General features: G+C 44.6%; 1 pseudogene; it reads right to left on the bottom strand.

The window, feature by feature from the left end:
* The window catches only part of LOC147095639 (zinc-binding protein A33-like), a 359,972-nt pseudogene extending 343,365 nt beyond the window's left edge, over positions 1-16,607 (bottom strand).
* Positions 16,608-24,747: the final 8,140 nt, after the last annotated feature.

Below are 24,747 nucleotides of genomic sequence, written 5' to 3'. Positions count from 1 at the left end.
AAGAACAGGATACTCGAGAAAGGCGCTATCCAGACAGGATCAGGAAGCCTCCTTAAAGACTGAATTTATAAATGTTTACTTTCAGCTGATGTATATAGTACAAAGAAAATTGTAATTGTAATTAGCTATTATTCAATTGTTAAATGAATGTTATGTACTGGTTATCTAAAAGGGGAGGCATTGTTGTGTATGTACCTTTAAGAGAGAACTGCTTTTATGCTGTAGTACCGGCAGTGACCACACCTGTATATAAAGCAGTAGCAGGCTCCTGTAGTTTCAGTTCAGCATACTCTCTGTGCAGTAAACATCTATTATTATCGTTCTCCTGCAGTCCGTGTGTTATTAAGGCGCAGACACAACAGTCTCCACTCCCTCTAATTCCAGAATCAAAACTTTCACTTTCACCTCTTCAATTATTGCATAATCAAAGAGCAATCGGCCAATAACAGGTCGGTGGTTTTTAGATTTGAAACCTATGTAGGCCCAGAAATTCGGGTCGGGGGCTTCCCGCGGGTGCAAGCCCCCAATCTGCACTTACCTTGCGCGCCGGCCGTTGAGCTCTGGGCCCGCTGGAATTCCGATCCGGGGCCTGGTCCAGCTGCCGGCGCGCAGTGCTTGCGTATCCCAGGGGCGCAGTTAGTTCGAAGCGTCCCCTGGGATCACGTGGGCCATGGGGAGCCAATCGGAGCAGGGAATGCTCCATTCATAAGTCTGACAGGAAGTGCTGCCTAGACTTATAAATACTACAGCCCCAAAACTTCACATTTTTTAAATAAACTATAAATTATAAGAAATAACTAGTTTAAACAATAATTTACATTTTTGAAAAAAATAATTTTATTTTCTAACGGTGCTAAAAATTAACATACCTTTCTTTAAAGTATTTAAAAATAATAAACCGGTGGAAAAAATGTTTAAATTTTAATTAATTCACCACTTACCTTGTAAAAAGCAGGCCTTATGCCTGCTTTTTACATTTCTAACTTCTACAGACTTACCCTCCCGGGATAACCTGTAAAAAAAAACTGAAGTTCAATGCGCACGCGCAGCCTCTCCTGTGCACGCGTTCGACCTCTGAACCCCTTCGTTCAGAGGAATGGAAGTGCCGGTTTCCCGCGCATGCAGGAAACCGGCACTTCCATTGGGCCTACGGGTGAGTACCCCGTGCGTACTCACCCGTGGAGACCCGAATTTCTGGGCCATGTAATTTAAAGTCACCATCTGACTGGAGTAGGAAATGGGAAAGCCGCTCCTTGTCTATGAACAGGATGGAGGTGTGGGAGAACAAACTGCTCATTAACAAAGGATGGTATCCCAGCACTCCACGAGAGTTCCATTCCTGGACCAAAGAGTGCACATCTGATTCTAAAATATTATTTGTAAATGTAAATTAATCTCAAAGCATCATTTCTGCTGTTTAGAACAACCTGAAAAAATATTTCCTTTTCATAATTATGACTTAAAATTGGTATCAGGTGAGCACACTGTTCCCTTTGCCCAATTAATTAATTTAAACCAAATTGAAAGTGAGCACAATAGAAACATAGAAGATAGGAGCAGGAGTAGGCCATTCGGCCCCTCGAGCCTGCTCCGCCATTCAATGAGATCATGGCTGATCATCCAAATTCAGTACCCTGTTCCTGCTTTCTCCCCATATCCCTTGATCCCTTTAATAGAAACATAGATAAGTTGTTCCTAGAATGATACAGCAGACTTCAGGAGGACTTCAATGTCCATCACCAAGAGTGGCTCAGTAGCACCACTAGTGATCGAGCTTTTTTTTACTTATTCGTTCCTGGGATGTGGGCATCACTGGCGAGGCCAGCATTTATTGTCTATCCCTAGTTGCCCTTGAGAAGGTGGTGGGGAGCCGCCGCCTTGAACCGCTGCAGTCTGAGGGGTGAAGGAAATCCCACAGAGAGTATAATTCCTTGCAGCGGTTTGGTGCAACTGAGTGGTTTGCTAGGCCATTTCAGGGGGCAGTTAAGAGTCGATCACATTGCTGTGTGTCTGGAGTCACATATAGGCCAGACCGGGTGAGAACAGCAGATTTCCTTCCCTAAAGGACATTAGTGAACCAGTTGGGCTTTTACGACAAGGACCATGTAGTGGCCATTCCGATCAATACTGTCATGGTTTCATGGTCACCATCACTGATACTAGCTTTCCTAAAAATTTCAGATGTATTAACTGAATTTAAATTCCCCCAGCTGCTGTGCTGGGAACTGAACTCACGTCTCCACATCATTAGTCCAGGCCTCTTGGATTACTAGTAACATGCACCAGTAACATAACCACTATGCTACCATACACCTCATCTGGTCTAGTGCTGAAGGAAAGAGCTGCCAGTCTGGGCCTACGACAGGTGGTGAGAGAATCAACACGAGGGAAAAACCTACTTGACCTTGTTCTCACCAACCTACCTGTCACAGATGAATCTGTCCATGACAGTATTGATAGGGACGACCACAACACAGTCCTTGTGGAGACAACGTCCCATCTTCACACTGGGGTCACCCTCCATTGTGTTGTGTCACGCTACCACCGTGCTAAATGGGATAGACTCAGAACAGATCTAGCAGCTCAAAACTGGGCATCAATGAGTCACTGCGGGCCATCAGCAGCAGCAGAATTGTATTCCACCACAATCTGTAACCAGTATCTCTCTCACTCTACCATTACATCAAGCCAGGCGACCAACAATGGTTCAAGAGCATGCCAGGAGCAGCACCAGGCTTACCTGAAAATGAGGTGCCAACCTGGTGAAGCTACAACACAGGACTACATGCATTATAAACAGCAGAAGCAGCATGCTGTAGAAAGAGTCAAGCAATCCCACAACCAATGGATCAGATCAAAGCTCTGCAGTCCTGCCACATCAGTCGTGAATGGTGGCGGACCATTAAACAACTGGAGGGGGAAGCTGCATGAATGTCCCCATCCTCAATAATGGCAGAGCCCAGCACGTGAGTGCAAACGACAAGGCTGACACGTTTGCAACCATCTTCAGCCAAAAGTGCCAAGTGGATGATACATATCAGCCTCCTTCTGAAGTCCCCACCATCACAGGTGCCAGACTTCAGCAAATTCAATTCACCCCACGTGATATTAAGAATGGCTGAGCACATTAGATACAGCAAAGGCTATGGGCCCCGACAACATCCCGGCTATCGTGCTGAAGACTTGCACTCCAGAACTAGCTGCGCCTCTAGCCAAGCTGTTCCAGTACAGCTACAACACTGGCATCTACCTGTCAAAGTGGAAAATGGCCCAGGTGTGTCCTGTCCACAAAAAGCAGGACAAATCCAATCTGGACAATTACCGCCCCATCCGTCTACTCTCAACCACCAGGTGATGGAAGATGTCATCGACAGTGCGTTTAAGTGGCACTTACTCACCAATAACCTGCTCACTGATGTCGTTTAGGTTCCGCCTGGGCCACTTGGCTCCAGACCTCATTTCGGCCTTTGTCCAAACATGGACAAAAGAGGTGAATTCCAGAGGCGAGGTAAGAGTGACTGCCCTTGACATCAAGGCAGCCTTTGACCGAGTGTGGCTTCAAGGAACCCTAGTAAAACTGAAGTCAATGGGAATTGGGGGTGGGGGGGAATTCTCCACTGGCTGGAGTCATACCGAGCACAAAGGAAGATAGTTGTGGTGGTTGGAGGGCAATCATCACAGCCCCAGGACATCGCTGCAGGAGTTCCTCAGGGCAGTGTCCTAGGCCCAACCATCTTCAGCTGCTTCATCAATGATCTTCCCTCCATCATAAGGTCAAAAGTGGGAGTGTTTGCTGATGATTGTACAATATTCATTTCCATTTGCAATTTGTCCAATAATGAAGCAATCTGTGTCTGCATGCAGAAAGACCTGAACAACATTCAGGTTTGTGCTGATAAGTGGCAGGTAACATTCACCGGCCAGGTGAACGGCTCAGGGTGGGTTTACTGGCTGGGTGAGCTGCTCAGGGGGCGGGGCCTTTCCTCCCAGGGGTGGGTCCCACCTCACTTAAAAGGGCAACACAGGTTTAATGTGGGACCCAGAGCTGGTGGCGTTTAAAAGGGGCGGGAGATGATGGGTCGGCTGGTGCACGTGCTGTTGAGGTGCAGACTGAGGGAGGAGCAAGGATTTATCAACAAGGACCAGGTGTAATAGAGATGGGAAAATGCTTGTTGGTCATAAGGAAAGGGTGGTGGTTTCGGATAGGAAGGTGCAGCAGTGAGGAGGGTCGACTGAAGTGAGGGGTCATTGAGGGCGAGGTTCAGTCACTGAGGGCGGGGCTCAGTCAGTGAGACATCAGAGGTCAGTGAAGTTGGTTTTATACCCCGAGAGCCAATCGTTAGGGTTCAGAGCTGGAGGATGGGACAAGCAAGGACAGAGAGGCCGTGAAATGGAGGCAGATGTTGAGGGAAATCAAGAAAGTGGGGACGTGAATGGAGTACGGTTGGAAAAAGTAGATAAAAAGGTGAGGAAGCAGGTGTCACTGGTCAAGGTATTACATTAACAACCTCTGAAATTGCCCAGGATATAACATTGGCTAAAGGTTTCAGGCAGTGTCCAATAAAGCAACTGGATATAAAAAAGAAATAATTTGCATTTATATAGCGCCTTTCATAGGAACAGGAGTAGGTCATTTAGTCCCTTCGAGCCTCTTCAATGAAATCATGGTTGATCTGTGACCTAACTCCATAAAACCGCCTTTACCCCATAATCCCATTGGTTAACAAAAATCTATCAATCTCCAATTTAAAATTAACAATTGACCCAGCATCAACTGCCGTTTGCAGAAGAGATTTCCAAACTTCTACCGCCCTTTGCGTGTAGAAATGTTTCCTAACTTCATTCCTGAAAGGCCTGGCTCTAATATTTTAGGTTTTGTCCCCTAATCCTAAACTCCCCAACCAACGGATATAGCTTCTGTCTCACTACCCTATCGGTTCCCCTTAATATCTTGAAAGCTTCAATCAAATCACCCCTGAATCTTCTAAATTCCAGGGAATACAACCCTAGTTTTTTGTAATCTCTAGACCGTGTGTCGGTATTTAGGATGGATCGAGGGCCCACTCCCAATTCCAGGACCCTCCCAGACTGGTAATCTGCTTGAGATGCGCAACAGCCCAAGAATTTCTGGCAGCCAAGATCTGCTTCAAAAGCAAGAGTGCCACCAACTGGGCCAAGCTAGCACTCTAGTTGCTCTTGTCCAAACTAGGAAGAGCTTCTCTCCCCTGAACCAAAGGAATCAGGAGGAAATACAAATGAATGTTGGTGCTGGGAACTGAGTTTGAGCTGTACGTGAGTCAGTCCCACCTGAACAACAACAACAGACATTTACATCGCACCTTTCAAGTGTTACAAGTCTAAGGCACTTTACAGAGAAAAGCGACAGATGGCAAACAACGGCCAAGAGGTTCGGAGCGGTGACTGAAGGTCAGAACGATGAGTGATGAGGAGGTTTTCAAAAGAGAAAGGTGATGTAGAGAACTGGAGGGGTTTAGGGAAGGAATTCCAGAGCTTAAGGTCTAGGCAGCTGAAGGCACGGCTGCCAATGGTGGAGCGATTAATATCGGTGATGCAGAAGAGGCCAGAATTGGAAGAGTGCAGAGATCTCGGGGTTGTAGGGCTGGAAGAGGTTACAGAGATAGGGAGGGGTGCGGCTATGAAGGGATTTGAAAACAAGGATGAGAATTTTAAAATCCAGATGTTGCCAGACTGGGAGCCAAAGTAGGTCAGCGAACACATGGGTGATGCGTGAACGGGACTTGCTGTCAGTTAAGATTTGGGCTGCAGAGTTTTGGATGAGCTCAAGTTTCTGAAGTGTGCAAGGTGAGAGGCCAGTCTGGAGAGTATTGGAATAGAGTCATAGAGTCATAATGGCACAGAAGGAGACCATTCGACCCATTGAGTACATGCTGTCTTTCTGTAGAGCAATCCAGTCAGTCCCATTCCCCTGCTCTATCCCCGTAGCCCCGCAAGTTTATTTCCCTCAAGTGTCTATCCAGTCTCCCCTTGAAAACATTGAGTGTCTCCGCTTCCACCACTTCTGTCAGCAGCGAGTTCCAGGTCCTCACCACTCGCTGCGTAAAAAAGTTTATCCTCACATCCCCCCCTGTATCTCTTGCCCAAAACCTAAAATCTGTGTCCCCTAGTCCTTGTACCATCAACTAGTGGGAACATCCTTTCTCCGTCTAGCCTCTCCAAACCCATCATAATCTTGTACACCTCTATCAAATCACCCCTCAACCTCCTTTGCTCTAATGGAAACATATCCAGTTTCTCCAACCTGTCCTTGTAGCTAAGACCCTCCATCCCTGGAACCATTCTGGTAAATCTCCTCTGCACCCTCTCAAGGGCCTTCACATCCTTCCTAAAGTGTGGTGACCAGAACTGGATGCAATACTCCAGCTGGGGCCTAACCAGCACTTTATAAAGATTCAGCATAACTTCTCTACTTTTGTACTCAATACCTCTATTTATGAAACCCAAGATCCCATATGCTTTGCTAACCACTCTCTCAATATGTCCTGCCATCTTCAGGGACCTATGCACATTAACTCCCAGGTCCCTCTGTCCCTGCACACTCTTTAAAACTGTGCCATTAAGTGTATATTGCCTCTCCCTGTCCCTTCTGCCAAAATGCATTAATTAATTAATAATTAATTATTAAATTCCATCTGCCACTTGTCTGCCCATTCTACTAGGCTTTCTATGTCCTGCTGCAGTCGATTGGTATCATTCTCACTGTTTGCCACACCTCCAAGTTTGGCGTCATCGGCAAATTTAGAAATATTACTTTGTATTCCAATATCCAGGTCATTTATATATATCAAAAAAAGCAGTGGCCCCAGCACTGACCCTTGGGGAACACCACTGTCTACCATCCTGCAGTCTGAAAAACAGCCATTTACCACAACTGGCTGTTTTCTGTCCTTAAGCCAATTCCTTATCCAAGCTGCCACTGACCCACCTTTTCCATGAGCCTCAATTTTGTGAACCAGCCTTGTATGTTGTACTTTTCAAACATCTTCCAAAAATCCATGTCGACAACATCCATTGCATTCCCTTCATCAATCCTCCCTGTTACTTCATCAAAAAATTCAATTAGATTCGTCAAGCACGATCTGCCTTTTACAAATCCGTGTTGGCTCTCCTTAATTAGCTTAAACCTCTGCAAGTACCTGTTAATTTTTTCCTTGATTATTGTTTCTATAACTTTACCCACCACTGATGCTATAGTCGAGTCTAGAGGTGACAAAGGCACGGATGAGTGTTTCAGCATCAGATGAACTGAGGCAGGGGCGGAGACGGGCGATGTTACGGAGGTGGAAGTAGGTGGTATTGGTAGTGGAGTTGATATGTGGTCGGAAGCTTATCTCAGGGTCCTATAAGATGGCAAGGTTGCGAATGTTCTGGTTCAGCCTCAGACAGTTGCCAGGGAGAGCGACAGTCGGTGGCTAGCGGACCGAGTGTGAGCCGGGGCCCAAAGACAATGGCTTCGGTCTTTCCAATATTAATTGGAAGAAGTGTCTGCTCATTCAGCACTGGATGTTGGACAAGCAGTGTGATGAAACAGAGGCAGTGGAGGGGTCAAGAGAGGTGGTGGTGAGGTAAAGCTGGGTGTCATCAGCGTACATATGCAACCTGATGTTGATTTTTCGGAATATGTTGCCGAGGGGAAATAGGAGGAGGCCAAGTATAGATCCTTGGGGGACACCAGAACCATCTGTGCGGGAGCAGGAAGAGAAGCCATTACAGGTGATTCTCTGGCTACGACTGGATGGATAAGAATGGAACCAGGCGAGTGCAGTCCCACCCAGCTGGACGATGGAGGAGAGGCTTTGGAGGAAAACGGTGTGGTTAAATGTGTCAAAGGCTGCAGGCAGGTCGAGAAGAAAAGGAGGGATCGTTCATCAGAGTTACATAGGATGTCATTTGTGACTTTGCTGAGGGCCGGTTCGGTACTGTGTTTCAGGAGGAAACCTGATTGGAGGGATTCAAACATGGAGCCACGGGAAAGAAGGGGACAGATTTGGGAGGTGACAGCACATTCAAGGACTTTGAAGAAAAAAGGGAGGTTGCAGATGGGGTGGTAGCTTGCAAGGACAGAGTGCACAGGGGTTGGTTCTTATGAGGAGGAGCATGATGATGGCAGATTTGAAGAGGAGGAGGACCATAACTGAGGAGAGGAAACTGTTAGCATCAGCTAACATAGGGTCCAGGAAAGGAAGTTGGATGGTCAGCAATTTGTTGGGAATAGGGTCGAAGGAGCAGGAGGGGGGTCTCATGGACAAGATGCCCCAGTGAGAGTTTCCAATCTTTCTCTTCCACACCACCGCATTTCTCACACAAAAAGACTATCACAAATATCTTATGGCTTTCGGCCAAGCAAGACCAAGGAAAGGTCTTGCTGAAGCCCACCTACTGAATCAGACCTCTCTCCCTTAACTGAGGATTTATTACTGCTCCATATTGAAGGCAGTTTGGAGGAAAGGCTCAGGGAAGCACGGACACAGATTGTACGCTGAGTGGGGACTTCGATGTCCACCGCCAGAAGTAGCTCAGTAGTCTCTGCACTGATAAAGATTGGGGCACTTGTACTGGGCCTAGAATGTCTGTACCTGGTAAGGTTTCGGTGCTGATTATTGAATACCAATACTGCTAAATGAATAATACTGGTACATGGAACTGTGCCCTTTAACAGGTAGAGCCGAGATTCCCCATTGCAGTTACTACACTGGCGGGGTCCAGTCATGGTGTGGATCCACGGAATGAAGGCAGGCGGGAAATGTGCCTTGTGAACAGCTCAAGTCCTGGGACATGGAATATTAGACGTTACATATTCGTTGCAGGTTGTTTGTTCATGGTTTGTTTTGCTGTTATGGGGCAAATTGCCAATGTTTCAAGGATTTCCAGCTGTCTTCTCACGGTTGGATCACTGAACATGCGGAACTGTGCATCACGTAACGGAAACAGCTTTGTTGAAGGGCCGCGGGTGTCTGTCCAGTTCGGCAGATGCTAAAGCCGCAAAGTTTCGTTTTTTGTCACTCAGAGTCTAGCAGTGTTAGCAGAAAGTCTCTGCACATAAACCGCAAGCGACAACAAATGTAGCACCGAGCACATTGCTTAAAGCAGCCACAACATGTTACACAGTGGGATCACGGCACCGGCCATTCCATAACCAGCTCTCAGTACATCCATTGTGTGTACAGAGAGACTTTAATTACAAGTCGGAAATAACAATGGTATTCTAAATGGTGAATTCACTTTCTTCCGCTTTCTTTCGGTATTTTCAGACTCAGTTTTGTTAAACTAGAATACTTGGAAACTCCAGCGGATCCAGTAAATTGGAACGTTACATTGGGAAACTATTCCATCCGCCATTCCTCTATCGGGGGAGCGCAAGAAGCCAGAATTGGAGGCGCGCCGATATGTACATAAAATAAAGGCAGAGTTTGAAAAGTTTCTGGGACCCGATAACGGTGTTCAACTGATGCAATATTTTGATCGGTTTCAATGACCCCCTGGCTGATAGCAATGTTTGAGCTCCGATTTTATAGGAAATTTTTCATTATTAAAGTTTGTTGTTAACTTGGCCGCATTGTACCATTTACGGAAGGTGTATTTCATATTATTTAAGGGGGTTCTTCATTTACTGGAAAGCTCAAAGGTTCACAGGTATATCTAACACCTCTCCGCTTCTCCCGCCCCCGCCTGTGTTTGAATCTTGAAACTTGCCGGTCTGGGCACCGTGCCAGGCCAGGAGGTAAGGACGGAATTCCTTGTTCAATACAAGTATGAAGAATCCTTCCAGTCACATCATAAATGGCCAGTGCGACCCCCGTGCGGGAGAGGAGCTTTACCAGCAAACCAAGTCTCAGTGCCTGGGCTCCCCCATGAAACCCAGACTGAAAGGTGTGCTATCTGATGTCTGTTGGTTCCTGTGCACTTCACCGTGAGTCACCGTCTCCGGTATAGGAGAGAACAAATAGTTCATCCCCACCTCGAAACAATAGAAACATTCTCCAAACCGCACATTTCAATTCGGTGATAGTGAGAAACAGACCTGGAGATATAAAGCTGTTGGTTATTTGAAAACATTCTGCTTAGTAATAAGAAAATAAATCAACGAAAACGAAACATTAGCTGAAAGTTAGGTTTCTTGAATCATATAAAGGACGCTTTGGGCCCGTCACTAACTACAACACCGAACACTTTTCTTCACGTGGTGCTTTACATCGAGTTTACAGCACAGAAACAGGCCATTCGGCCCAACTGGCCCCTGCCAGTGTTTATGCTCCACACCAGCCTCCTCCCACTCTATTTGCTTAATCTCACCCTATACACATATCCTTCGATTCCTTTCTCCCTCATGTACTTATCTAGATTCACCTTAAGTACCTCTGTGTTATTCGCCCCTCCACTCCACGTGGTAGCGAGTTCCACATTCTCACCACTCTCTGAGTAAAGACCTTTCTCCTGAATTAATTGTTTGATTTATTAGTGATTATCTTATATTTGTGGAGCCTAGGTTTGGACTCCCCACAAGTAGAATCATCTTCTCTAAGTCTACTCTATCGAACCCCTTCATGATCTTAAAGCCCCCTATCAGGTCCCCCCTCAGTCTTCTCTTTTCTAGAGGAAAGAGCTCCAGCCTGATCAATCTTTCCTGATAGTTATAACCTCTCAGTCTGGTGACATCCTTGTAAAAAATACTTTCTCCAAAGCATCTATATCATTTTTTATAATATGCAGACCGGAACTGTGCTCGGTACTCTAAATGTGGTCTAAGCAAGGTTCAATACAAGTTTAACATAACTTCCCTGCTGTTGACTTGTATTTATTTAGAAATTAACCCCAGTGCTTTGTTTGCATTTTATGGCCTTATTAACCAGTGTGGCTGCATTTAATAATTTGTGCGCGTGTATTCCTAGATCACTTTGCTGCTCTACCCCAGTTAGACACTTATTTTCAAGGATTATCTGCCCGGCTTATTCCTCCTACCAAAATGTACCCCCTCACCTTTATCTGTATTGAAATAGATAATCGACCAACTGAGAGGAAAATTCACCCTAATGAAATGGTAAAGCCGCACTTAAGAGTAGGTTTGTGATATCCTTGTGCACAATGCACAGAGGAAATCTGCCCCTGGGTTTTAATTAGGTGCACACAGATTGTTGAGGAACGGTTTCTCTAAGATTTTAAAAAATGCAATGCATTTTAATATTTCAGCAAATTCTGCACAATGTGTAATATTCGGGTTGCTGATATTACTGCTGTTCTGACACGCACCTCTAGCTGTTCTTTGCTCCTCGGGGTTAGAGAGCAAAGAGCAAATGGAATCCTAGACAGAGTTCACGTTGGGGTCACTGCGGGTTCTGGGGCGGAAGCTCCCTTGTGCGGTGGATGCGAGTATTTGTACAGTCTGTTAAACTCTCAACACAGTCTTTCGTTTTATGTCAGCGCGATATTTATCGCACTTAAGACCTTTCTATAACCCCACACCCAACAACTGTAACCCGCATCAGGCAGCCTACTACTTCCAGATACACCAAATCCATTGCTGTAATGATCGTGTGTTCTCCTAAAATCTGTCGGATTTGCAAAGCTTCTTAAGAACATAAGAATTAGGAGCAGGAATAGGCCATAAGACCCCTCGAGCCTGCTCCGCCACTCAACCAGATCGTGGCTGATCTTCGATCTCAGCTCCACTGTCCCGCCCTATCCCCATATCCCTTGATTCCTCTAGAGTCCAAAAATCTATCGATCTCAGCCTTGAATACACTTAAAGACTCAGCATCCACCGCCCTCTGGGGTAGAGAATTCCAAAGATTCACAACCCTCTGAGTGAAGAAATTCCTCCTCATCAGCCCTAAATGGCCGAGGCCTTCTCCTGAGACTGTGCCCCCTGGTTCCAGACTCTCCAGCCAGGGGAAACAGCCTCTCAGCATCTACCCTGTCAAGCCCCCTCAGAATCACTCTTCATCTGATACCCAGTGTTAGTAATAAGTGCGGGCGAGTCAGGTATTTGCCTTTGGATGCAGAGTAAAGCTTCCTTCCACCACCTCAATAAAGTTCCTCAGCTCCAACCTCAGAGGACCCCCCTCCCCAACCTCCTGCATCACTGTGCAATGTTCTAATCCCTTTGGTTCAAACTACATCCATTCATTCATTCCAATACGTCAGTGTTCACATTACAGCAATATTTGTCGGCGTGCTTTTATTCTCAATGTTAAACTAAACAAAGTAATTACTTCCATGATCATCTGTAATGTATCACACATGCCGTTTACCAAAAAACATAATTGTGCCTTATAAAGCATTTGCATTTAATCCATTAACTTTGCTTAATGCTCCACCTACAGCGCCACAATGGGCTGTGTGCATTCGGTATGGAATTCTAAGATGTTCGATTTAAGTTAAATTATTCACCCCTCCCAATAGCAAGACTTTTTCATGTTACAATCTGTCACATTCATGAAATGATAGGAGTGTAAAGTGTAGGAGAAATAAAAGATAAAAAAGCAAAATAACTTACAGGGGTCCCTGCTTTTTATTTAATATACTCTATTTAGCTTTTGACCTGCTGCATCTTTTGTTGTTGTAATAGGTTGATAGGTTAAAACTGGAATAGAATCATAGAAATTTACGGCACAGAAGGAGGCAATTCGGCCCATCAGTACTGTGCCGGCCGAAAAAGAGCTATCCAGCCTAATCCCACTTTCCAGTTCTTGGACTGGAGCCTTGTTGGCCCTGAAATTGCAGTGTGTATGACGAGTACTCTCAAAATATGCCAAGGTATTCCCTTTGAAATGCTCCACAGGTTCGGGATTTCCACACGCGCTTCGGCATGCGTGAAATCCGGAACTTGCACCCTGTCAATGAATGCATCGACAGGCCATCCGCGGGGGCTACGGAAAAGCAATCACTGGTGCAGAGTTGCGATATCTACCCAGCGACTGGCCAGCGATTGCACAATGAAGTCTTATGGTTGACGCAAGCAGTATCAGGGCCTGTTTGCATCAGCGTAAGGGAATATCTAAGGCTTTAATTAAGCATTCCGATATCCTAAATAATGCACATGCACCGTATGAAATGAGTTTATGCAAATATTGGCCTGGATTGCAGTTTTAATGATGTATAAAATTATTGTCAAAAATGTAAATGTTTAGTCAGGTTGATGGAATGAAGGTAATTATACGAAAAATTCCAATTCTATACATTGTGTAATTACTAGATTTAGCAATTCCATTGCATCCCATTAGGGGATTCACTTCGTAAATGATTGAAATGGAATTCTGTATATTGTTTGGAGTACCAGGCCCACGTGATCCCAGGTATTCTTCCGCACCACCTGTGTCTCTGGGATCCGTGGGCCATGACGCTGCCCTCTGCCTCCAGGCCTGAGATCACAAGTCTTTGCAGCCTGGCTGCCAGCAGGTACTTTCGTCATTCTTTCACGGATTGGTGGTGTACTCCGGAGGTACGCCTCCAACCGCAATGTCGAGCCCATTGTGTTTTCTTCATGTTTTGGGCATTTCTCTGTGTGTGGCCTGAGTTTATCAATGAGTGTGTGTGTGCACCCGGATATGTGAAGCAAGTGTGTTTTTCTGTGGGAGTTTGTCCAGTCTTATTGTGTCAAGGTCCTTCGGGATTTGGACATATTTGGGAGTTTCTGTCAACATGCTTAGTTGTTCATCGGACAGAAACGAGTCAAGTGTGTAGCGTGTGACTAGAGGTCCATGTGCCATAGACGCTCTAACAGTGGTAGGTTCCCATTCCTCGAGGACATTTCTGAAGCAGTTGAGTTTTTGTTCTTCAACCCTTATCATAGTGAATTTCTGGCACTGGCCACCAATTGGCAGATTTATTAAATTCAGTTGCAGCAGTTGCCCTGGTGGGATCCGAACCCACAGACTCTGGGTTGCCAGCCCGGCACCATAACCACTAATCTCCCGCCCCCTTATGTCAAGGGAGCTCAGACCCGCCCCTGCTCCTTGCGGGCTGGAGATGTCTCTGTTGCAGCTTTTCCAGCAAAACTTTCCCCATTTGCGATGACAAACAAAACACCTGACAATGATGATCCGCACATTATTGATAGAGATGGTCCTATTGTCAGACAGATTTAGTAAAATAAGAATTACAGTTGATCATTTATATGTTGTGAGCTTCACTGCCTATTTAAAAACACAATTTTTATCCTTTAATTATCCTGATGTTAGAAGGTGGGTAAGTGGGTTTGTTCCTACTGATAATTTATCCTCAAGTCACTAGGGTTCATAACATTTAATGTCAGGTGTCACAGAATTATTTAGTATACAGTAATTAAATATACACTTACAGCCAGTACAACAGAAGCTTATGAGTTTAGTCGGGGACTCAAACATGATACAGCTCCAGTATACAGGCTGCAGATGTTCGAAACCCAAATACCGGTTCCAACACCCATTTTTATAATTGTTTTCCTTGCTCGGAAGGCATTTGACAAAGTACCACATAGAAGGCTGATTAAGAAAAATAAGGCTCATGGAATAGGTGGGTCATTGGCAGCTTGGATAAGGAATTGGCTTAAGGACAGAAAACAGTGAGTTGTGGTAAATGGCTGTTTTTCAGACTGGAGGATGGTACACAGTGGTGTTCCCCAAGGGTCAGTGCTGGGGCCACTGCTTTTTCTGATATATATAAATGACCTGGATATTGGAATACAGAGTAGAATTTCTAAATTTGCCGATGACACTAAATTAGAGGTGTGGCAAACAGTGATGATGATACCAATCGACTGCAACAGGACATAGGAAGGCTAGCAGAATGGGGGCTAGCAGAATGGGCAGACAAGTGGCAGATGGAATTAAATACAGAGAAGTGTGAGGTGATGCATTTTGGCAGAAGAAACAGGGAGAGACAATCTACACTTAATTGCACAGTTTTAAAGAGTGTGCTGTGCAGGGACAGAGGGACATGGGAGTTAATGTGCATAGATCCCTGAAGGTGGCAGGACATATTGAGACAGTGGTTAACAAAGCATATGGGATCTTGGGCTTCATAAATAGAGGTATTGAGTACAAAAGTAGGAAAGCTATGCTGAACCTTTGTAAAGCACTGTTTAGGCCACAACTGGAGTATTGCGTCCAGTTCTGGTCACCACACTTTAGGAAGGATGGGAAGGCCCTGGAGAGTGTGCAGAGGAGATTTACCAAAATAGTTCCGGGGATGGGGGAATCTTATTTACAAGGACAGGTTGGAGAAGCTGGATTTGTTTTCATTAGAGCAAAGAAGGTTGAGGGGTGATTTGATAGATCATCATTAGCAGCACAAAATTCAAGCCCTGCTCATGTAGCGGGTTCTAGAAAATCAGTTTACTGCATCATTGTGAATTCAATGGGATAGAAATTAGTCTGGGGCATTAGAGCAACACGGGTGATGTCACATCAGCGTATACACTGCACCCGATATTGAATTGAATATCGCGCGGTGAGTATAAGCTGCAGCCCATACGATCCTGCCCAGTTTGCACAATCACTAAAGATCACTCTCCAACCACACCCCGCCCCTCCCCCCTCGCCATGTTTCCAAGTAGGCACTTCTTGCGGGAGCCTCGCCTTCCAGCAGTTAATCTCAGGCATCGCACCGTGAATTGTGGATATTCAGTACAACAGGCAACGTTCCCCTCTACAGTGTTTATACCAGAGAAAGTGCTCTCCCTACACAATCCTCCTCCTTCAGGGGTTTGATTCCACTTTGGTAACCCCACTATTGAAATAAAATATCAGGGAGGCTTTGGCTTAATTAAATTAAGGAAAACCAGGCAAGAATTGTGGGTCTGGAATGCAATGGACGCTTTTATAAGAATTCCCAGTTTCTGCCATTAATTTCAATGGGTGGGAAATCAGGAGCAATTGCACCAAGTTGCCAGCTCCATGCGAGGGAGTGCCCCTGGCGCTGTGCCTCGGAAATTTCAGCCCAACTATCTTAGTGATACAATCACAGACCGGGTAACTAGCAAGTTCCTTCACACTAATTCAAACACAACCCGGCCGTTTCCCTTTAGATAAAGTGGGGCCACATGGTAAATAAACAGTCGAGTCTCACCAGGAGAGATGATTTCTTTCATTCCTTTCCACATTGTGTACAGTAAAGGTCCCCTGAACATTCCCAGTGTCAGGGCACTGAATCCCACCGGATCTTCCTCATGTTCTTCAGAAGATAAACTCCCAGTTTCTTCATCACTTCCCTCACTTTCATCTTCATCATCATCGTCATCGTCATCGTCATCACTTCCATCTTCCCCCTCACTTTCATTGTCTTCATTCCACAGATATCTGAATGGGATTTTCGAATAGGTTAATTTCTGAAAATAACACTCCAAAGACTTGTCATGTATCAAATGATGGGTTTAGATCATATACCCACCTTTCTGGCAATCTTTTCATTTCCTGTATATGAAGAAAATTAAAAATGAGAATGGTATCGATATAAGATATGACTTAAGTTCTACTTTGCCGTGCATTTCAATCACCAGTCAATACCTTGCGATGGTCTACTGTGAAATCTGGGCAAAGGTTTCTGGCGATCTGAAACCAGACAGCTTGATAGCAGCAAAACACAGTGGGCATATATTTCAATACATTTTAGAAGATAGGACCAGGAGTAGGCCATTCAGCCCCTCGAGCCTGTTCCGCCATTTAATGAAATAATGGCTGATCATTCAAATTCAGTACCCTGTCCCTGCTTTCTCCCCATACCCCTTGATCCCTTTAGCCTTAAGAAATATATCTAACTCCTTCTTGAATATATTTAATAAGTGGGCCTCAACTGCCTTCTATGGTAGAGAATTCCATAGGTTCACCACTCTCTGGGTGAAGAAATTCCTCCTCATTTCTGTCCTAAATGGCTGATCCCTTATCCTTAGACTGTGACCCCTGGTTCTGGACTCCCCCGCCATCGGGAACATCCTTCCTGCATCTAGTCTGTCTAGTCCTGTTAGAATTTTATAAGTTTCAATGAGATCCCCTCTCATTCTTCTAAACTCTAGCGAATATAAGCTTATACGACCCAATCTCTCTTCATACGTCATGCCTGCCATCCCTGTCTGGTGAATCTTCGCTGCACTCCCTCCATGGCAAGAACATCCTTCCTCAGATAAGGCAACCAAAACTGCACACAATACTCAAGGTGTGGTCTCACCAAGGCCCTGTACAAATGCAGCAAGACATCCTTGCTCCTGTACTCAAATCCTCTCGCTATGAAGGCCAACACACCTTTTGCCTTCTTAACCGCCTTCTGAACCTGCATGCTTGCCTTCAGCAACTGGTGCACAAGGACACCCAGGTCTCGTTGCACTGCCCCTTTTCCCAAGCTATTGTCGTTCAGATAATAATCTGTCTTCCTGTTTTTGCCAACAAAGTGGATAACCTCGCATTTATCTACATTATACTGCATCTGCCATGCATCTGCCCAATCACCCAACCTGTCCAAATCATACTGGAGTTTCTCTGTATCCTCCTCACAGCACACACGCCCACCCAGCTGCGTGTCATCTGCAAACTTGGAGATATTACATCTAGTTCCCTCGTCTAGGTCATTAATATATATTGTGAATAGCTGGGGTCCTAGCACCGATCCCTGTGGTACACCACTAGTCACTGAATACCACTTGGCAAAAGATCCGTTTATTCCAACTCTTTGCTTCCTGTCCGCCAACCAGTTCTCCATCCAAGTCAGTACCTTACCCCCTTTCCCATGTGCTTTAACTTTACAAGACAATCTCTTTTGCGGGACCTTATCGAAAGCCTTCTGAAAGTCCAAATACACCACATCCACTGCTTCTCCCTTATCTATTCTACCAGTTACATCCTCAAAAAATTCCGGTAGATTAGTCAAGCATGATTTACCTTTTGTAATTCCATGCTGACTTTGTCCAATCCTGTCACTGTTTTCCAAATGCTCTGCTATTACATCTTTTATAATGGAATCTAGCATTTTCCCCACTACCGATGTCAGGCTTACTGGTCTATAATTCCCCGTTTTCTCTCTGCCACCTTTTTTAAATCGTGGGTTTACATTAGCTACCCTCCAATCCATGGAAACTATTCCAGAGTCTATAGAATTTTGGAAGATGACCAGCAATGCATCTACTGTTTCTAGGGTCACTTCCTTAAGTACCCTCGGATGTAGATTAGCAGGCCCTGGGGATTTATCGGCCTTCAATCCCGTCAATTTCCCTAACACCATTTCCCAACAAATACTGATTTCATTCAATTCCTCCCTCTCATTAGACCCTATGTTCCCCGACAGCTCTGGAAGGTTATTTGTGTCCTCCTTTGTGAAGACAGAACCAAAGTATGTATTTAATTGGTCTGTCATTTCTTTGTTCCCCATTATAAATTCCCCTGATTCTGACTACAAGGGACCTACGCTTGACTTCGCCAATCTTTTTGGTAGACATTCCATTGTATATTAATATCTATTTCTATTATAAGAAATCTTACATCTACACTCGCTTCCTGTCTACTGAATTTTACTGTCTCTTGTTATATTTTTGTCACAATTCTGTGTCACTTTCCATTATAAATTAATATTTTAATATTTATAATTGAAATTCCCTATGTAAACTAGTCACACTGTAATTACACCCTCCTGCCAGTGGTTGCACTGCAGTGCCTCAATTTTGCAGTCCCTTGTCCTCGGCTCCCAAAAACTTACTTCTCCTTCTCAAATTGGTCTAATTTGAGTTATTTAATTTAAAGATGAATATTAAATCAGAGTTTTATGTAAAAACTAAGGACCGAATATGCCACCTTAAAATCGGACTGAATTTTGTCTGCACACACTGGTCCCATTACCTGATGCGTTCTAATGCTGCTACACCTGAAATCTACACTGATGGGGTAATATTAACTGCCAGTGGGTCAAACGTGAGTTTCAGTAAGTTTCCCACCTGCCCACTGCTGTACAAGGCTACAGTACTACAATACTAACAATAACCAGCCCCAGGACAGTGACAGGGTAACACAAAGAATTCGACCCAACACAATCGTCGCTAAGCAAAAGGAAAAATATCTGACATATTGGGCAGAAACAACAAAAACCCAAAGCAAACTCAATTGCTACTTCGCCCTAAACAGACAATACAACATAGCTGATTACCTGACCATGGTAAAGGATAACAAACTGAGAAGAACCTTGACAAGGTACAGACTTAGCGAACATAGCCTAGCGATCGAAAAAGGCAGACACAGGCAGACCAGGCTGCCAAGAGAGGACAGGATATGCTCGTACTGCAGTCAGGGAGTGGTGGAGACAGAGATGCACTTCCTCACAGCTTGTGGAAAATATCAGGGCATCAGGGAGAATTTCTACCAAAAATTCTCACAAATATGCCCTGATTTCAGAAATCTGAATGACAACCAAAAACTCCCATTCCTACTGGGAGAGGAGAGAAGCTGTATAACACTGGCGGCACGCTATGTTACAGCTTGCCATGAACAGAGAGCCAACCAGTGAACTAGGAAAAGAGTGTATATAAACAATGCGAATGTATATTTATACACTCAGGGATATACCTGTTTATGTACTGTATGAATAGAACTGCGTTTATGTGGTAAACCATAAATGTATTTTGATGCTTTGGCAACATAGGATGTAACTTGTCATGCCAATAAAGCGATTTGAATTGTGAATTGTGAATTGTGATTGTACCCGCTGGGGATCATTAACGTACCGTCGGTCCATTTGAAATCAACTGCTGACCTCTGGAAATTCAACTGCACTTGGCCTCACACCCGCACTCGGGCAAGTGTCAGAAGGTGTTCGGGGAAGGAGGGGGGGGTTTGTGGTAGGGAAGGGGAGGAATCCAGGTCAAGGCATCTGCACCTCCTGGCCCACAAAGAAAAAGAAAAAAATATTTAGCTCAAATGCATCTTCAGCTTACGAATGCTCCACACCTTCACCTGGCAGGAAATCCGCAGCAGCTTCCCTGCTCAGGCTGATGTTAAAATTGCGGTGAACATATATGAAAAAAGGACGCGTCAAGATTTGGGCAGACAACTAGCCACCTCTTCAGGACCATCTGCTAAAATCGGAAATGATGGCTCTAAACTAATGAAGGGGGATGGGAGGATTCAGGAAAGAGTAAATTTAAAAGCAGCATGAGTAATGTCAAGGCTCTACAGTAGAGTTGTGGGTAAAAATAAGGAGTGGGTCAGGAAGGAACAGGGAGATCATAAGAACATAATAAATAAGAGCAGGAGTAGGCCCGTCGACCCCTGCTCCGCCATTCAATAAGATCATGGCTTATCATCGACCTCAACTCCACTTTCCCGCCCGATCTCCAAATCTCTTGAATCTCCTAGAGTCCAAAAATCTAACTATTTCAGTGTTTGGGGCAGAGAATTCTAAAGATTCACCACTCTCTGGGTGAAGAAATTCCTCCTCATCTCAGTCTTAAATGGCCTACCCCTTATCCTGAGACTATGCCCCTAGTTCTAGACACTCCAGCCAGGGGAAACAACCTCACAGCATCTACCCTGTCAATCCCCTTCAGAATCATGTATGTTTCAATGAGACCACCTCTCATTCTTCTAAACTCCAGAGAGTATAGGCCCATCCTACACAATCTCTCCTCATAGGACAGCCCTCTCATCCCAGGAATCAATCTAGTGAACCTTTGTTGCACCGCCTCCAAGGCAAGTATATCCTTCCTTGGATAAGGAGACCAAAACTGTGCACATACTCCAGGTGTGGTCTCAGCAAGGCCCTGTACAACTGTAGCAAGACTTCCTTACTCTTATACTCCAACCCCCTTGCAATAAAGGCCAACATGTCATTTGCCTTCCTTATTGCTTGCTGTACCTGCATGCTAGCTTTGTGTTTCTTGCATAAGGACACCCAAATATCTCTGAACACCAACATATGAAAGTTTCTCACCGTTTAAAAAACATACTGTCTTTCTATTCTTCCTACCAAAGTGAATAACCTCACAATACCCTACATTATACTCCTACTGCCACCTTACTGCCCAGTCACTCAGTCTATCTATATCCCTTTGCAGACTCTTTGTGTTCTCCTCACAGCTTATTGTCCCCCCTCGCTTTGTATCATCAGCAAACTTGGATACATTACACTCAGTCCCTTCATTTAGATTATTAATATAGATTGTAAATAGTTGAGGCCCCAACACTGATCCTTGCGGCACCCCACTAGTTACAGCCTGCCAACCTGAAAAAGCCGTTTATCCCTACTCTCTGTTTTCTGTCCATTGACCAATCCTCTATCCATGCTACTATATTACCCCCAACCCCATGAGCCCTAATCTGGTGTAAGAACCTTTTATGTGGCACCTTATCGAATGCCCTTTGGAAATCCAAATATACTACATCCGCTATTTTCCCTTCACCCTGCCAGTTACATCCTCAAAAAACTCTAATAAATTTGTCAAACACGATTTCCCTTTCATAAAACCATGTTGCCACTACCTAATCATGTTATGATTTTCTAAGTGCCCAGATACCACTTCCTTAACAATGGATTCCAGCATTTTCCCAACGACTGAAGTCAGGCTAACTGGCCTGTAGTTCCTTGTTTTTTGTCTCCCTCCTTTCTTGAGAGTAACAAAGGTAATAGGGCATCAGTGACTAAGGTGACATCAGGGAAAAATAGACAAAGCTCAAAGCTAAAGACATTATATCTGAATGCATGAAGCATTGGCAACAAAATAGATGACTTATTGGAACAGATAGAAATTAATAGGTTTGATTTAATAGCCATTACGAAGACGTGGTTGCAAAATGACAAAGGTTGGGAACGAAATAATCCAGGTTACTTAACTTTATAAGAGATAGGCAAAATGGAAAAGGAGGAGGGGTAGCCCTGATAATAAAGGATGAGATAAAGACAGCAGAGAGAAAGTACCTTAGCTCGGAAAATCAAGAAGTAAAATCAGTTTGGGTGGAGCTAAGAAACAGCAAGGGGCAGAAAACATTGGTGGGAGTTGTTTATAGGCCCCCAAACAGTGGTTGTAATGTCGGGCAGAGTATAAATCAGTAAATTAGAGGTGCATGTAACAAGGGTAATACAGTGATCATAGGGGGCTTTAATTTAGATATAGACTGGGCAAACCAAAGATGCAGTAATAGTGAAATAATGGGGAACCAAGGGTCTAGAGAGAATGAGGCACTTAAAGAAAGCAGTATAAGTAAACTCATACTACTGGGGAACTTAATGGGACTAAGTGGCGACAAATCCCGTGGACCTGACGACCTGCATCCTAGGGTTTTAAATGAGGTAGCTGCAGAGATAGTGGATGCATTGGTAACAATCTTTCATAATTCCCTAGATTTTAGAACAGTCGTCACGGATTGGAAGGTAGCAAACATAACCCCGCTATTTAAGACAGGAGGAAGAGAAAAAATGGGGAACCATAGACTAGTTAGCCTGACATCTGTAGTAGGCAAAATGCCAGAATCTGTTATTAGGGACGTGGTAACTGGGCACTTAGAAAACCGTAATATGATTATGCAGAGCTTTATGAAAGAGAAATCGTGTTTGACAAATCTGTTAAGAGATTTTTGAAGACGTAACTAATAGGATGGATAAAGGGGACCCAGTGGATGTAGTGTATTTGAATTTTCAAAAAGCATTCGATAAGGTGCCACACACAAGAGGTTTTTGCATAAAATTAGGACTCATGGGATTGGGGGTAATATATTAGCATGGATTGAGGATTGGTTAATGGACAGAAAAGAGTGTAGGAATAAAGAGGAATTTTTCAGGTTGGCAGGCTGTAGTGGGGTTCCGCAAGGATCAGTGCTTGGGCCTCAGCTATTTACAATCCGTATTAATGACTTAGATGAAGGGACTGAGTGTAATGTATCCAAGTTTGCTGATGATACAAAGTTAGGTGGGAATGTAAACTGTGAGGAGGACGCAAAGATGCTGCAGAGAGACCTAGACAGGTTGACTGAGTGGGTAAGAACATGGCAAATGGAATACAATGCGGGGAAGTGTGAAGTTATCCACTTTGGTAGGAAAAGCAAAAAAAGCAGAACATTTTTTGAATGGTGAGAGGCTGGGAAATGTTTGCATTCAGAGGGACCTGGGTGTCCTTGTACATGAATCACAGAAAGTTAACATGCAGGTACAGCAAGCAATTAGGAAAGCAAATGGAACGTTAGCTTTTGTTACAAAGGGATTAGAATATAAGAGTAAAGAAGTCTTACTACAATTATACAGGGCATTGGTGAGGCCACACCTGGAGTACTGTGTCCAGTTCTGGTCTCCTTGCCTAAGGAAAGACATACTTGCCTTAGAGGGAGTGCAACAAAGGTTCACTGGACTGGTTCCTGGGATAATGGGATTGCCCTATGAGGAGAGATTGAGTAGACTCGGCCTATATTCCCTAGAGTTTAGAAGAATGAGAAGTCATCTAATTGAAACATATAAAATTCTTAATGTGCTTGACAGTGTTAATGCTGAGAAAATGATTCCCCTGGTTGGGGAATCTAGAACACATGGGTCACAGTCTCAGAATAAGGGGTCGACCATTTAGGACTGATGTGACGAAATTTCTTCACTCAAAGGGTTGTGAATCTTTGGAATTCTCTACCCCATAGACCTGTGGATGCTCAGTCATTGAGTATATTCAAGACAGAGGTCGGTCAATTTTTGGGAACTAAGGGAATTACGGGATATGGGGATAGTGCAGGAAGGTGGATTTGAGGTAGAAGATCAGCCATGATCTTGTTGATTGGCAGAGCAGGCTCGAGGGGCCAAATGGCCTACTCCAGCTCCTATTTCTTATATTTTTATATTTGCAGCAGGTGAGTAACCCAGCGCAATTTAACTGCCTGTCCAACTAGTGCCTGTTGGGTTGGTAGGGTCACAGAAAGTGAACCCTACCTCCTTGAATAGGTGGTTCGTAAAGCGTTACCTTGAGAAAAGCAATGTTGTCTTGCTGGTCGATAACAGCAAGAATCTATATATATAAAGCGGTTCTTCTGTCTGTCTGTCATGCCGTCTGTCTGTATTGAATAAACTCGAAAGTTATAGAGCGTACCTACACGTGTGTTACGTCGAAAGCTGACGATTCCAGAACCGTCCTAAGCGTATTTACGTTTCGGCCAGACAAAAATTGCGCCCGCGGTATCCAAAAAACATTCAACATTCCGCTCATTATCCGCTCATTAGCATCGAGTGACGTCGAGGTCGACCAATCGTACGGCGGCTTCCTGGCGCGTGTGGCCGGGCCCTCCTACGGTCGAGTGACGGGACGATTGACCAATCCTACGCTTCGGTGACCTGACGGTCCACCAATTGGTGCGTGTGTGGGTGGGCCTTATCGTTCTGAACCGAGGCGAGTCGCCGCCATCTTGATTCCAAACTTTTAATTTCTTTTTCCCGCTTTCTGCGTCTTTAAAAAAAAAAGTTCCTTTTAAAACAGAAATTCTTTAAAAAAAAAGTTAATTACTTTCAAAAATTGTTTTTAAAAAAAAGTTAATTACTTTCTAAATCTTTCATCTAATCTCATTAATTTTCCTACCTTTCCCCGTTTTTGCAGGTAGGCCTCTAAGCCTGGGCGTCTGTTGCCAGCCATGCTGGACCCTAGGCAATTGTTTTGTGGCAAGCTCCTCCCACCCCTCACCCCCCACCCTTCGGTCTCCCCCATCACGTGATGGTTGACCAATCCTATGGCGTGTGTGGGCGGGGCCTGATGCTTAATAAGACAGAATAAATAAAAGTTACTTCAGTCTTCGTGAG

This window comes from Somniosus microcephalus, unplaced genomic scaffold (genome assembly GCF_052327205.1).
Source record: "Somniosus microcephalus isolate GS21.2 unplaced genomic scaffold, FLI_Smic_1.0 unresolved_chr1, whole genome shotgun sequence".
Taxonomy (NCBI): domain Eukaryota; kingdom Metazoa; phylum Chordata; class Chondrichthyes; order Squaliformes; family Somniosidae; genus Somniosus; species Somniosus microcephalus.
This window is presented reverse-complemented; position numbering and strand designations above follow the sequence as displayed.